Below are 13,201 nucleotides of genomic sequence, written 5' to 3'. Positions count from 1 at the left end.
ACAACAAATATATGCACTTTATTGTATGTAATTTATATCTCAAGAAGGCTGTTGCAAATAAATCAATGCATCTGTGCAAAAGCAGCAATATAAAGACATAATGACATTTGAAATATCAGGGATTCCTACAATTAATCTGCATGAACCCTGGAAGTCTATGTTCTTTAAGTAAAGATTGGAATGTAGCAAAATCACACTATTATTGAGTGGGAGGTTCTGAAGCCTCACATAGAATGTCACATGATGGGCTTTTGCTGGCTCAGGGAGGAGTCCAGTCTAGGAGTGGAGAGCTCAGGCCCAGACACTGGGACTTCCTACCAGATATGAACAACCCAGGTTTGGCCCTACAGCTCTGCCAGAGGGCCCCCAGCCTTAGTATGCTCAGGTGCTCTAATTTAGTCATGGACAAAAACAATGAGTTTTTTTTTCTGACCTGAGTTTTCTTCCTACAATATTTAAAATAATTTTATGGATAACAAAAAATACTGAATATTTGAGTGCACTTGAACGAAAAACTTGCTATGTGTGACATTTTCCTGATCAGGATGTCTTTGTGCCTGGACATGTCCAGTGTGGGGTGCAGATGTTGGAGTCTGGGGAGGTACTTTGTACAGCCAAGAGGGTCTCTGAGACTCCCCTGTGCAGCCTCTGACTCCAAACTCAGTAGTAACTGACCAGACTGGTACTGAAGACTCTCAGAAGGGGTCTGGAATGATGGAATTTAGATGAACTTTGCAGACTCTGTGAAGGCCCAGTTCATGGTCTTAAGAGGCAAGACCTAGAACTATCTGTATCGGCAAATGGAAGGTCTGAGAGTGAAGGATATGTCCTCTTATCACTGACTAAGACAGTAAAAAGAGGCAAGGTCAGCTTAGACACAAACCTCCCTGACAAAGTTGCCACCAGGGGGCACTTAGGACCCACAGCTCAGGATGCCCACTGTCATCTGGAGATTCCTCTAAGGGTCTGTGTGTCCTCCTCTCCCAGGAAACAGGTGTTCTGACCTTTGTTCTGTGTCCCTGAAGATGTTTGGAGAGTTGAACAGCTGAGAGCAGAGTCAGAAGCTTTAATGCCCATAGACTCTGTTGAACCCAGAGGAGCCTGGAAAGGTGCTATAGCTTCATCCCAGCTAAATCAGCCAAACTGACCACAACTGTAGCTCAGCCATCCATGGTCATGAAGCCTGCTGAGGGCAGTTTCTGCTTTCTCACCTCAGATCAGCCCACATTTCCAGCTCTTAAACAGAAGACTTAGATATGCCCTGTTAATCTGTCTCATCCTGCCTCTGTTAACTATATACAGATATTGAGGTTATTTGCTATGTAATTCACTTGACTAATACTGAAGAGTCAGGTTGCAGTATGCTGCTTTCAAGGCTGTGTTCCTGAAATGGTTATGGAAAAAGGGATTTTAGAAACAACAGGATCAAAATTGGTCAATATGCAGGTGAGGTCACTGAGGCTGAGGGACCTCACCTGCCCCAGCGACACAGGTGTGACATGCCAAGGGCAGGACATGGGCAGGTGTCCCTTGTTCAATTGTGCAGGACAGAGGTGAGAACAGAGGTGTGGCTCACATAGGCTCCCACATTCTGGTTCCTGGGGTGATGCCAACACTAATAACTGTTGACAGTAGTAAATAGCTCTGGGTTCCTACCCTAAAATTAACAAAGTTTATGCTCTGATACCTATTATGTGTCTTCTCACATGGAAGTTCATAGGTATAAGGTAAAATTCTTAGGGCTACAGGGGAAGAAGGGATGGAGCTCTGCTGGGCTCTGTCCCTCTGACTTCTATGATCTCAGCCATGACCCCAGCTTCAGTGTCTCAGGCCTCAGGAGGGCTGCTCCAGGTGATAGTGAAGGCGCTTGACTCCTGGGAACGGAGTTACCTGTAGCCATTGTGACCACATCCCTCCTGCAAACGATTCACTTTGCTGCTATCATGACTAGAAGCTGCATGTTATTTCCCCAGATGTAGTGGGAAATATTTTCACTGTATTAAAACTTCACTTGTGGGAAGAAGACTTGGCCCAGTGAATAGGGTGTTTGCCTACCACATGGGAGGTCCCCAGTTCAAACCTGGGAGCTGGCCCATGTGCAGTGCTGATGTGCACAAGGAAAGTCATGCCACACAGGGGTGCCCCCGAAGAGGAGTTCCCCCGTAAGGAGAGCTGCCCAGTGCAAAAGAAAGTGCAGCCTGCCCAAGAATGGCACCACACACACAGAGAGCTGAAGCAGCAAGATGATGCAACAAAAGAGACACAGATTCCCATGCAGCTGACAACAAGAGAAGCAGACAAAAGGAAGAATACGCAGCAAATGGGCACAGAGAACAGACAACTGGGGTGGGGGGTGAAGGGGAGAGAATAAAATAAAATAATAAATAAATAAATCTTTTAAAAAAACGAAAACTTGTACTGTCAGAGAAAGGAGGAGGTGGGCTTTTCTGAGATCCATGACTGAATTTTTAAGACTTGTGTAACAAAGAATCACTAATTAGAAGACCCCTTAATACAATATAAATGCATTGTCTTGCAGTACTGCAGTCTATGAATCTGTAGTCTTTAGGGGAGAATACTTCACATCCTCCTCCTTGCTTCTGTTATTTTGCCCAAAATCCTGGACCAGCAGTTCCTAACTCAGTCATCATATAGTGACTTCTTTCAGTCTTGTCTGTGCCCAATTCTTTCCTTCTATCAGTGACAAAAATCATGTTGGATTAGGGCCCAATGTAATTCGTTTGATCTCCCCTTAACTAATAACATCTTTAAGGAAGTTATTTCTAAACAAGGTCACATTCACAGCACTAGCATTAGGACTTGAACATATATTTTGGGAGACAGAATTCAGTCAATAAGGCTGATCTAACAAATCGGAGTGTTGATGACCCCCTACTGGCTGTCTCTAATTGTAATAAAAGGAAGGTTTATGTTCCTTAAAGTCTTACCTAAGGAGAGTGTCCTAAGGTGCAGGATGCCCCTGCAAACTCAGTTACATACAGGGAATAAACAGGTTGTTACTGCTAGGAATGATAAACTGCATGAGAGGTTGACTTGAGCAATTTTAATTCTATGATAATTACTGAGTTGCTTTATCAAAGTCCTTTCCTAAGTTGAAATATTCACACACATTAAGTGAGTTAAATTCATTCTGAATTATGGCATATATTGGATGGGATGCAATTTGTCTGAATTCAGTGTGTTACATTTAGCTGCTGCTTCAAAGCTGCTTCAAAACTTTAGAATATCCAATAAAAATCAAATAACAGAAGATATACATGGATAAGAATATTTATTAAGCAGATTATTGGCTGTGTATTTGTGTTAAGTATTTGATAAATTATGTTTATCCATTAGAGTGGAAACACACTGACAATATTATCCATGACATCCCTGTTCCTTGGCTGCATCACTCTATTATCACCTCCTTCAGGAAATATTCATGGCCTAGATAAAGAAATCCCTGTACTTAGTGAAGTGGACCTCAGGGAGTGGACTGTGTTCTCCTAGGGACCAACCGGCATCCTCCTCACAGAGGAAACCCAGAGACAAGGAACTCCCCTACCCCCTTTCAGCTTTAAATAAAAAGTTCTTCCCACATGCAAATCACCACATGGGTCAACTGATGAAGACACAGCACACATGGACTTAAATTCAGGACCTCCTGAAAATGGAAAATATTGTCTGCAACTCATGGGCCTCATACAAAGGAACATGAAATCCTTGTGGTTCTTCCTTTTTCTGGTGGCAGCTCCCAGATGTGAGTACCTCAGGATTCAGACATGAAGGTAATGGGGATGATGCCTCAGAGCACATGGCTGACTTTTCTCCTTGTCCTCAGGTATCCTGTCCCAGGTGCAGTTGAAGGAGTCAGGCCCAGGACTGCTGAAGCCCTCACAGACCCTGTCCCTCACCTGCTCTGTCTCTGGATTCTCCATCACAACCAGTGGTTACTGCTGGGTTTGGATCCGTCAGCCTCCAGGGAAGGGGCTGCAGTGGTTGTCAAGAATATGCTATGATGGTAGCACTAACTACGATCCATCCCTCAAGAGCCGACTCTCCACCTCGAGAGACACATCCAAGAACCAGTTCTCTGTGCAGCTGACCTCCGTGACTGCTGAGGACACAGCTGTGTATTACTGTGCAAGACACACAGTGAGGGGAAGTCAGGGTGAGGCAAGACACAAACCTCCTCATGCAGATAGAAGCTGACAGCAGGGAGTGCTCATGGGCCACCCACAGCAAAGACTCAATTTCAAGGAGGTTTGTGGAAACTGCAGGTTCCTGTAATAATATGTTTCTCTTTCTTACTTATAAACATTCAATCTCTAGGGATCCTTCACTACATCTATTCTAAGAATGTCATTATGTTTCCATGTTTCTAAGACAGAAAATATATTTGCAATTATATTTTTATATTATATGATAATTTATACACACATATTAGGAGTTTTCATTATTTTGTTTTTTTAGATTAGCCTGGAAGTGTGAAACAGCTTTTTTTCTTGACATCATGCGATTAATTCCAGTTTCTAATTCTATGTCCTGATTGTGCCCTGGCAAAACATCATCATCATCATCATCATCATCATCATCATAATAATACTTTTGAATTTCCATGTTTGTTTAGTCAATGTTGGAACAAATTATTTCATGGTAGAATAATTTTATCTGAATTGAAAAGTGAAGATCCTGCTTTCTTTCCCAATATATATATACATATATCATTTCTCTGCCAGCTATTCAGTATTATTTACACCCTAGCTCAGCTCACCACCACAAGGTACAGTCCCATGACCTCAGGGTAAAGGAACAGAAAAAAGATGCAGGCTGGCTTGATCCTAGGCTGCATTGTCCAGGGGTCTTATCTTGTTTTTTCCATCATAGGCAGGGCTTATTGTGGCTGTAAATGATCCAAATGAAAAGCCAAGTGACTATGAGAGGTCAGCTAGTCTGATGAACTTGAAACAACTGCCCGTTTCTTACTGCTGGTGGATGCCTCAGAGCCTCCTCTACTGTCAGAAGCCCTGGAAAGTTCTTCCTGAGCTAGCACCTGTGAGGAAGGTATGCAACTCTCCTCAGAGAAATGAGAAGAAGAAATGCAGGACAGGGTTTTTTGAGCCCTAGTTTCTTTGCTGACAGGCTGGCTTCTTCCTCAGGAGAGGCTCAGGCTTACTTGCCTCACTCATTCCCTGGAACTGGACTCTGAAAGCTGGACTTGTGCTGTCCCTTGAGGAGCTCTGTATTTCTAGGGTGGACCCAGACCTAGGAGATATGAGCCCTGAAGAATGATACCTAGATTAGAATTAAGTAAGACAGCAATAGACAGAAGAGGAAGGTCCTGTGATTAGTGTCCAGTCTTACATTCTTGTACCCAAGGGACCTGATATCCTTGCCATTGGGTGAGCTCCAGGAATGCCATGATACTAGTTAGGTGGCTGGTTTCCAAGGAGGTATTGTACTCATTCTGTATTGTGTTAGTGGAGGTGGAGATATGAATATCAAAATGTAATAGACATGAGATTATCCTAATATGATCTGTGAGGCAACGTTGTAGAATTTTCAGAAAGTTTGATAGATCCAGCCCTCTCCTCGCTGAGGTTCAACTCTGACTCGACTATGTACCTTTACATTGCAAAATCTGAGGATATGAGTTTCAGACATGCTGTGTAATACCGAACAGTTACACAACTGTTGTTAATATGTGTATTGTATACTTTCTTTTTGCCCCTGGGTAATCTGCATTCTTTTTTTTAACCTTTAATTTAATTTTTATTTTTTTATTTTTTATGAGATACTGGGGATTAAACCCAGGTCCTCATATATTATGAGAAGCAGGCATTAAACCAACTGAGCTACTGCTGCTACTAATTTTTATTTTTCTAAGAGAAGTTATGAGCTTACAAAAAATCATGCATAATGTAGAGTTCCATGCATCACTCCTCCTCCCATTCTTTACATTGTTGTGGAGTATTTGTTACAGATTATGAAAGAGCATCATCAAACTATTTCCACTCACTATGGTGCACAGATGTATATATTCCTTTTAATGTGTCCTTCCCTACATTTTTCACTGACAGTTGTATTAATTTAATTAGTTAAGCATAAGAGCCTCAATGCCCACAAAGATGTATGGGTTAAGAACCACATGCAATGGGAGCAGCAGGAATCCAGAATGTGGAAGTGGTTCTGGGAAAGTTGAGGGCCTTCATGGCTTCCTCTAAACTCCAGTTCCAGGGAAGATACAGATGCATAAAGAAGCTGCTCATATCTGTACTGTGAGTAGGAAAACATAAGAAAAAAACTTTCTTCACAGTTAGAAATATTAATTTCCAACAGAGAAACAAACTGTACAAATTCTGCTCGCAGCTACATCATCCAATATTGTTCCCTTTATAGAAAGGTGGTGAAAATCACATGGACACTACAGTGTGAAAACACCTGGGAAGTTTCCAGTGAAAAATAGAAACACATGGACATACTAAGGACTGAGTCTAGAAATCAACCCAGATGAGGAGTCAATGGGACCCTATACTCTGTAATGTGTGCTGCCCAATGACCTCTCATCTTGTCTGGAGCAGGATGTTAGGATGAAGAAAGCTGTAAACTCATTAAAGAATGTGCTCCTTTGAGAGGAGAGGAAGGAGAAACCAGGTACTTCCTTGTCATAGTAGGTCTTTCATGGCATTCAGAAATAATGTCTACCATCAAAGATCTCTCTCTGTGGACTGATAGCTTCTCTGAACTGGAGTGGCACCTGCGCCAGCATTGTGGTTTGGAAGCAGAACACTTGCTTTGTAGTTTCCGAAGTCTACACATGGAAGGATATTTCATCTCAGGTTAAATCATCCCCAGAATGTCACCAATACATGATAAGATGATATAGATGGGAGACTGGTAACTTATGTACAGATATTATTTAGATAGATTTGTGGGTTTTATTTGAGGCTGCAGTGAGTTGAGAGTTATGAGCAATTTGAGATGAGCTAAATTTATTTTGTTTGTGAGATGCACATGTTAAAGGGGACCTTGAAAATATGATTAATTTAAGAACCTTCGCATTGGAAAATTATCCCAGACTGCCCAGGGAAGCCCTTAAAGTCATCATAATTTCCCACATGAACAGGGAGCAGGGAAATATACTAATTCAGAATAAGGAGCAAGTTGATGAACTAAGCATGATTCTTCCTTGCTGGCTTTGAAATGAAGAAAATGAACATGAGCCAAAGAATAAATCCGTGAAAGTCGGAAGGACAAGAAATATAGTTTCCCCTGGTTACTCCAGGGAGAGCAAGTCTTCCTGTGGGCCCCTGCCTTTGCTATAATGAATCTACTTAAAAGTCTGGGTGCCAGAAGAATAACAGAATAAATGTGCGCTGTATACTATTGTGGTTATTTGTTACAGCAGTCATGAAAAACACAATATTTAGTGCAAGTTAATATGTGTTGGTTACCCACCTGCTCTCACTCCACATAAGGAGATTCCATGATGGAAAGTAAAACATGTTGTTCATGAAAACCTTGACCCCTCCACACAAGCAGGGTGAGAGGATTGGTGTAAATGTCTGCGAAAATTAAAATAACCTCCATGCTGACCCCATTGAATGCTCTGGCACATGATAAGTGAAAATCACTGTAGATCATGTAAAAAGGCTTCCTCAATGAAATTTTTTGAAATATCTGAAGACTATGCAATATAAAGTCACCTCATCTCAACATCCCCCAAATATCAACAATGACACCATCAACACAAACCCCAAATCTCATCTCAATCCCATCACTGGGATGAATGGGACCCAGTGTTGGAGAAAGCACAATGATGATAAGTCTCGGTATGGAGCCAGAATTATCTCCAGATTTCTTAGGTATAACTTTTTTTTTTCAGGTATTTTGTCAATTTTTTTGTCTTTATTTATTTTTAATGTTACATTAAAAAATATGAGGTCCCCATATACTCCCTACCCGCCCACCCCACTCTTCCCCCCATAATAACAATCTACTCCATCATCATGATTCATTCATTGCCATTGATGAATACAACTCTGAGCACTGTTGCACCACATGGACAATCATCAACACCATAGCCCACACTCTCCCACAGTCCACCCAGTGGGCCATGGGAGGACATACAATGTCCAGCATCTGTCCCTGCAGCACCACCCAGGACAACTCCAAGTCCCGAAAACGCCCCCACATCACATCTCTTCCTCCCACTCCCTATCCCCAACAGCCACAATGGCCACTTTCTTCACACCAATGCCACCTTTTAATTGATTACTAATCACAATAGTTCATGAATAGCATATCCCTACGTCCACTGTAATCGATACTCTATTCCTCCATCCTGTGGACCTTGGAATGGTTGTGTCAGCTCCACATCTATATCAAGTGGGGGCTTAGATTCCACATGGATGCTGGATGCAATTCTCCTGATTTAAGTTTTAGGCACTCTTGGCTCCCTGGCATGGTTGTTGGCCATCTTCACCTCCATATTAGCTGAGTAGGGTAAGCCCAATAAACCAGAGTGTAGGATTTGCAAGTCTGTTGAGGCTCAGGGACTGGCTTTCACATGGTCAGTCCAGAGATTCAGGTCCCCTGGATATACACTAAACCCCAGCGCACATTACAGATGAGGAAAAAATAACAGGAGAGGCTTGTGAACAAAAATCACATCTGAGTCCAGCTCCATCACACAGAAACACAAACTCCAAAGTTGGCTCAACTGACATGGCACTGAACTCCATCTGCCATTATCAGAACCTGTGGGTCTCTGTAGCCCTTAGAAGAAACAATACCTGGGGTTGTATCTACTTTATCTGTCTCTGGGACTCTGCTGAGGTGTGCATAATGGCAACCCTTCTGAAAACCTCCCAGCTCTTTTTGGAGACTCATAGCCATATAAACTCATTTTTCCTTTCCATTTCCCTCTTTGGTTCAGGTCAAAAAGCATTTTTAACTCCTGGCATTATATTTAGACTGCGATATTCTGCTGGTCAGAGTTGACCCTTTTATTCAAGGTCATTTTCTAGTTACATCATCAGGTGATACTTGGTAGTAATCCCTTGGTGCCAGGGAGGCTCATCCCTAGGAGTCATGTCCCATACTGGGGGGAAGGCAATCCATTTACATGTTGAGTTTGACTTTGAGACTGGCCACACTTGAGCAACACGGAGGCTCTCAGCAGGTAACTCTTAGGCACCCTGTAGCTCTAAGACTTGTTCTTATTTCAGGTGCACGGGCTCACAAGCATTGTCATTAGAATCAAGGGCTGATTTTGGAACTTCCCTCTTTTTTGGTCTTTCCCGTTGTATTTTGGGGATTGTTGCTGTTCCTGTTTTGGTTTTTTTTGGTAGCTTCCAGTCGATGGGAGTAAGATGGTATTTCATTGTAGTTTGATTTGCATTTCCCTAATAGCTAATGATTTTGAGCATTTTTTTCATGTTCTTTTTAGCCATTTGTATTTCTTCTTTGGAGAAGTGCCTGTTCAATCTTTTTCCCATTTTTTCAATGGGTTGTTTGTCTTTTTATTTTCAAGATATAGGAGTTCTTTGTATATGCAGCATATAAGTTTCCTATCAGATACCTGGTTACTAAATATTTTCTTCCATTTTGTGGGCTCTCTTTTCACTTTCATGACAAAATCCTTTGATGTGCAAAAGGCTTTAATGTTGCAGAAGTCCCATTTATCTATTTGTTTTCGCTGCTCGTGCTTTGGCTGTGAAGTTCATATTTTTTTGAGCAGCTTAGTTAGGGAATAAAGTCATGGATCTGAAATGTAGCAGAAAAAACACAATCATTGAACATCTGACCTTCAGTACCCCCAAGATGACTGCTGGAATACCCTTGTGAGAAATTCCATTTGGAAAGAGATTTCCACTGGTAGTCTGGAGAATCCCCTGATGTTCTCCAAGGGCCTATCCCAGGGTATTGATGGTTGGGGTAATCAATCAAAACAGTAAACAGCTGGGAATTCTTCCCTGTACTTAGCAAAGGGGTGGAACAATTAATGGTTCAAACAGAAAGTGTAAAGACCAAACCAACACTGGTCTTGTCTTTTTCCCCACTTCACAGAACACCATGCAAGTAAAACCTGGGCATTTGTAATCTGTAATGAGGAACTGTTGTCTCTTAATCAGCCCAAATGAACTCTTTTCAGTTCCTTGCTCTCTACCTGGGACTCATAATCTGTTTTTTTCTCCTATTTCAATTGGCACCCTTCCTTAATGAATTAATCACCAAAATAACCTGGCTTGCTCTTGAAATTGTTATTTTGTAGCTTAGTCAAGAACCATGAAAAATCCAACAACAATCTTAATATCCTTTATTTCTTTAGTCATATTGGCCTTTATAGCACCTTTTTTAAAAATATTTATTTATTATTATTATTATTTTTTAATTACATTAAAAAATATATATGAGGTCCCATTCAACCCCACCACCCCCGCCCCCCACTCCCTCCACAGCAACACTCTCTCCCATCATCGTGATACATCCATTGCACCTGGTAAGTTCATCTCTGAACATCACTGCACCCCATAGTTTATGAATCCCAGAAATAGATAATGGATTTTTTTAAAACTGGTCTGCTCTTCTGGGCATGATTAAATTATGATTTGGGCTCTGATTGGGAGATATCAGTAAGATGTTGTGTCCCTGCCCATTTGGTCAGCAGGGAACCACAGATAAAACAATGCCACAGAGCAGAGGATTTAATCAGAGTTTTGATGTTGGACTCTTGAGCTGGAGCCCAAGAAGTAAGCACAGAGAGGCACTTCATTGTGAGGAAAGAGAGAAGGCCCAAGAAGAACAACAAGCTATTCACCAATAGTCTACAACCAGACTTGTGGAGATAACAAGGAGCTGAGCCCAGAAAGAGGCAAGTCCTGGGAAGAAAGGAACCCAGGAAGCTTGAACCCTTCCATACATTGGCAGCCAACTTGCTCTAATGCATGTCAATAGATTGGTGAGGAAGGTAACTTGCACTTTATGGCCTGTTAATTGTAAGATACTCCCAAACAAAATACCCTTTGTGAAAACCAACATATTTCTGGTATTTTGCATCAGCAGCCCTTTGGCTAACTAGTACAGAATTTGGTATCAGAGAGTGAGGTATTGCTTTTCAGTTACCAACATGTTGGAATGGTTTTATAAATGGATAAGGAGCATTTTTTGGAGGAATCGTGAGATGCTTGATGGAATATCTCTAGCTTGGAGGGAGGTGGGGCAAGATGGCATCTGAGTGAGTGCACCCTCATCATCTATCCTGCAAAAAAGTGGCTGAGTGGGACAGAATCCTGCCCAAGTGAGCTGTTTTGGGAACCCACAAAGCAAGAGGTTTCTGGACATCAATCTGGAGAGAGTGTGCCAAAAGGAGTGCTTACTCAAGGTGCTACAGGCAGTGTTTCTTGTTTGCTGTGTTTCCTCATTCTTGATTTCCTCCTTTCTGTGTGTACTGATTGTGAATACCAATGCTATCCCCTTTCTTTTGCATTTTTCTAACTTCTTTTTTTATTATTTTTTAATTGATTTTGTAAAAATATTACATTAAAAAATATATATGAGGAACCCTTCAACCCCACCACCCCCACCCCACCACTCCCCACCCAGCAACACTCATTCCCATCATCATGACACATCCATTGCATTTGGTAAGTACGTCTCTGGGCACCTCTGCACCTCATGGTCAATGGTCCACATCATGGCCCATACTCTCCCCCATTCCATCCAGTGGGCCCTGGGAGGATTTACAATGTCCAGTGATTGCCCCTGAAGCACCATCCAGGGCAGCTCCAAGTCCCTAAGATGCCTCCACATCTCGTCTCTTCCTGCCATTCCCCATACCCATTAGCCATCATGTCCACTTTTCCCACTCCAATGCCACCTTTTCTCTGTGGACATTGGATTGGTTGTGTTCATTGCACCTCTATATCAAGAGGAGGCTCAGATTCCACATGGATACTGGATGCAATCCTCTCGCTTTCAGTTGTAGGCACTCTAGGCTCCATGATGTGGTGGTTGTCCTTCTTCAACTCCATCTTAGCTGAGTGAGGTGAGTCCCATAAATCAAATTGTAGGTGCTGGAGTCTTTTGAGGCTCAGGGCCTGGCTATCACGTTGTCAGTCCAGAGATTCAGATCCCTTAAATATATCTTAAACCCCGATGCCAACTACAACTCCAGGACAGTAGCATGAAAGTCTTATGAAGAGAGATCCCATCTGAGTCCAGATTCATCATGCATAAACACCAGCTCCAAAGAAGGGTCAACTGTCATGGCAGTGAACCCCATCTGCCATGACGATAGCACCCATGGGCATCTTAAGCCCTCAAAGGAACCAATACTTGGGGGTTGTATCTACTTTATCTGTCTCTTAGACTCTGCTCAGTTGTGCATAAGGCAATCCTTCTGTCAGCCTCCAGAATCTTTTTTAGAGACTCGTAGCCATATAAACTCATTTCTCCTTTCCATTTCCCCCTTAGATTAGGTCAAACAGCATTTTAAAGTCATGTTATTTTATGTAGACAGGGATATTCTTCTGATCCGCATTGAACCTTCCATTCAAGGTCATTCTCCAGTTGCATCATCAGTTGGTAGTTGATAGTGATCCCTCGGTGCCAGGGAGGCTCATCCCCGGGTGTCATGTCCCACGCTGGGGGGAAGGCATTGCATTTACATGCTGAGTTTGGCTTAGAGACTGGCCACATTTGAGTAACATGAAGGCTGTCAGGAGGAAATTCCCAGGCACAATGCTGCTCTAGGCCTTATTCCTATTTCAGGCATATCAGCTCCCAAGCATAGTCATTAGCGTCAGGGGCTCACTGCTGGACCCTCATTCCTTCCCGGTCCTTGCTGCCTGCACCTGGGAGACTGTCACTGCTCCCCTCGGGACCATGACAGAGCACCACTGGCCAGGAACCCAGTACCCCCCCAGCTGTAGTTTTTAATTGTTGCCACTATGAGTATATCCAAACATTACCATGCACCTTGGACATATGTCCTGTATAGCTCCCTGTCAGCCATATATCACCTGTCAATAGTATCCTATACCAGTATTCCTCGGTTGCCATTGTTGAACCACTCTGTGATCCAGAACTTCCTGAAAATTGAAGCCTAAAATAATGTCAGGATCCCTTACTAGCAAAATGGCATATAGCGATGGGTTTAAAGGTTAGATATAGAATACATGTTGACTTGGAAAAAATT

The 13,201-nt window shown here is 42.4% G+C and overlaps 1 long non-coding RNA gene across 1 annotated transcript; it reads left to right on the top strand.

The window, feature by feature from the left end:
• The first annotated feature begins 3,658 nt into the window (after positions 1 to 3,658).
• LOC101428323 (uncharacterized) lies at positions 3,659 to 3,981 on the top strand. The gene is made up of 2 exons (XR_011646610.1): positions 3,659 to 3,760; positions 3,842 to 3,981. It is a non-coding gene; the product is annotated as an uncharacterized lncRNA (long non-coding RNA).
• The last annotated feature ends 9,220 nt before the right edge of the window (positions 3,982 to 13,201 follow it).

Source organism: Dasypus novemcinctus, chromosome 19 (genome assembly GCF_030445035.2).
Source record: "Dasypus novemcinctus isolate mDasNov1 chromosome 19, mDasNov1.1.hap2, whole genome shotgun sequence".
In the NCBI taxonomy this organism is placed as follows: Eukaryota; Metazoa; Chordata; class Mammalia; order Cingulata; family Dasypodidae; genus Dasypus; species Dasypus novemcinctus.
Note: the sequence above shows the minus strand (reverse complement) of the source record. Positions and strands in the feature narration are given on the sequence as shown.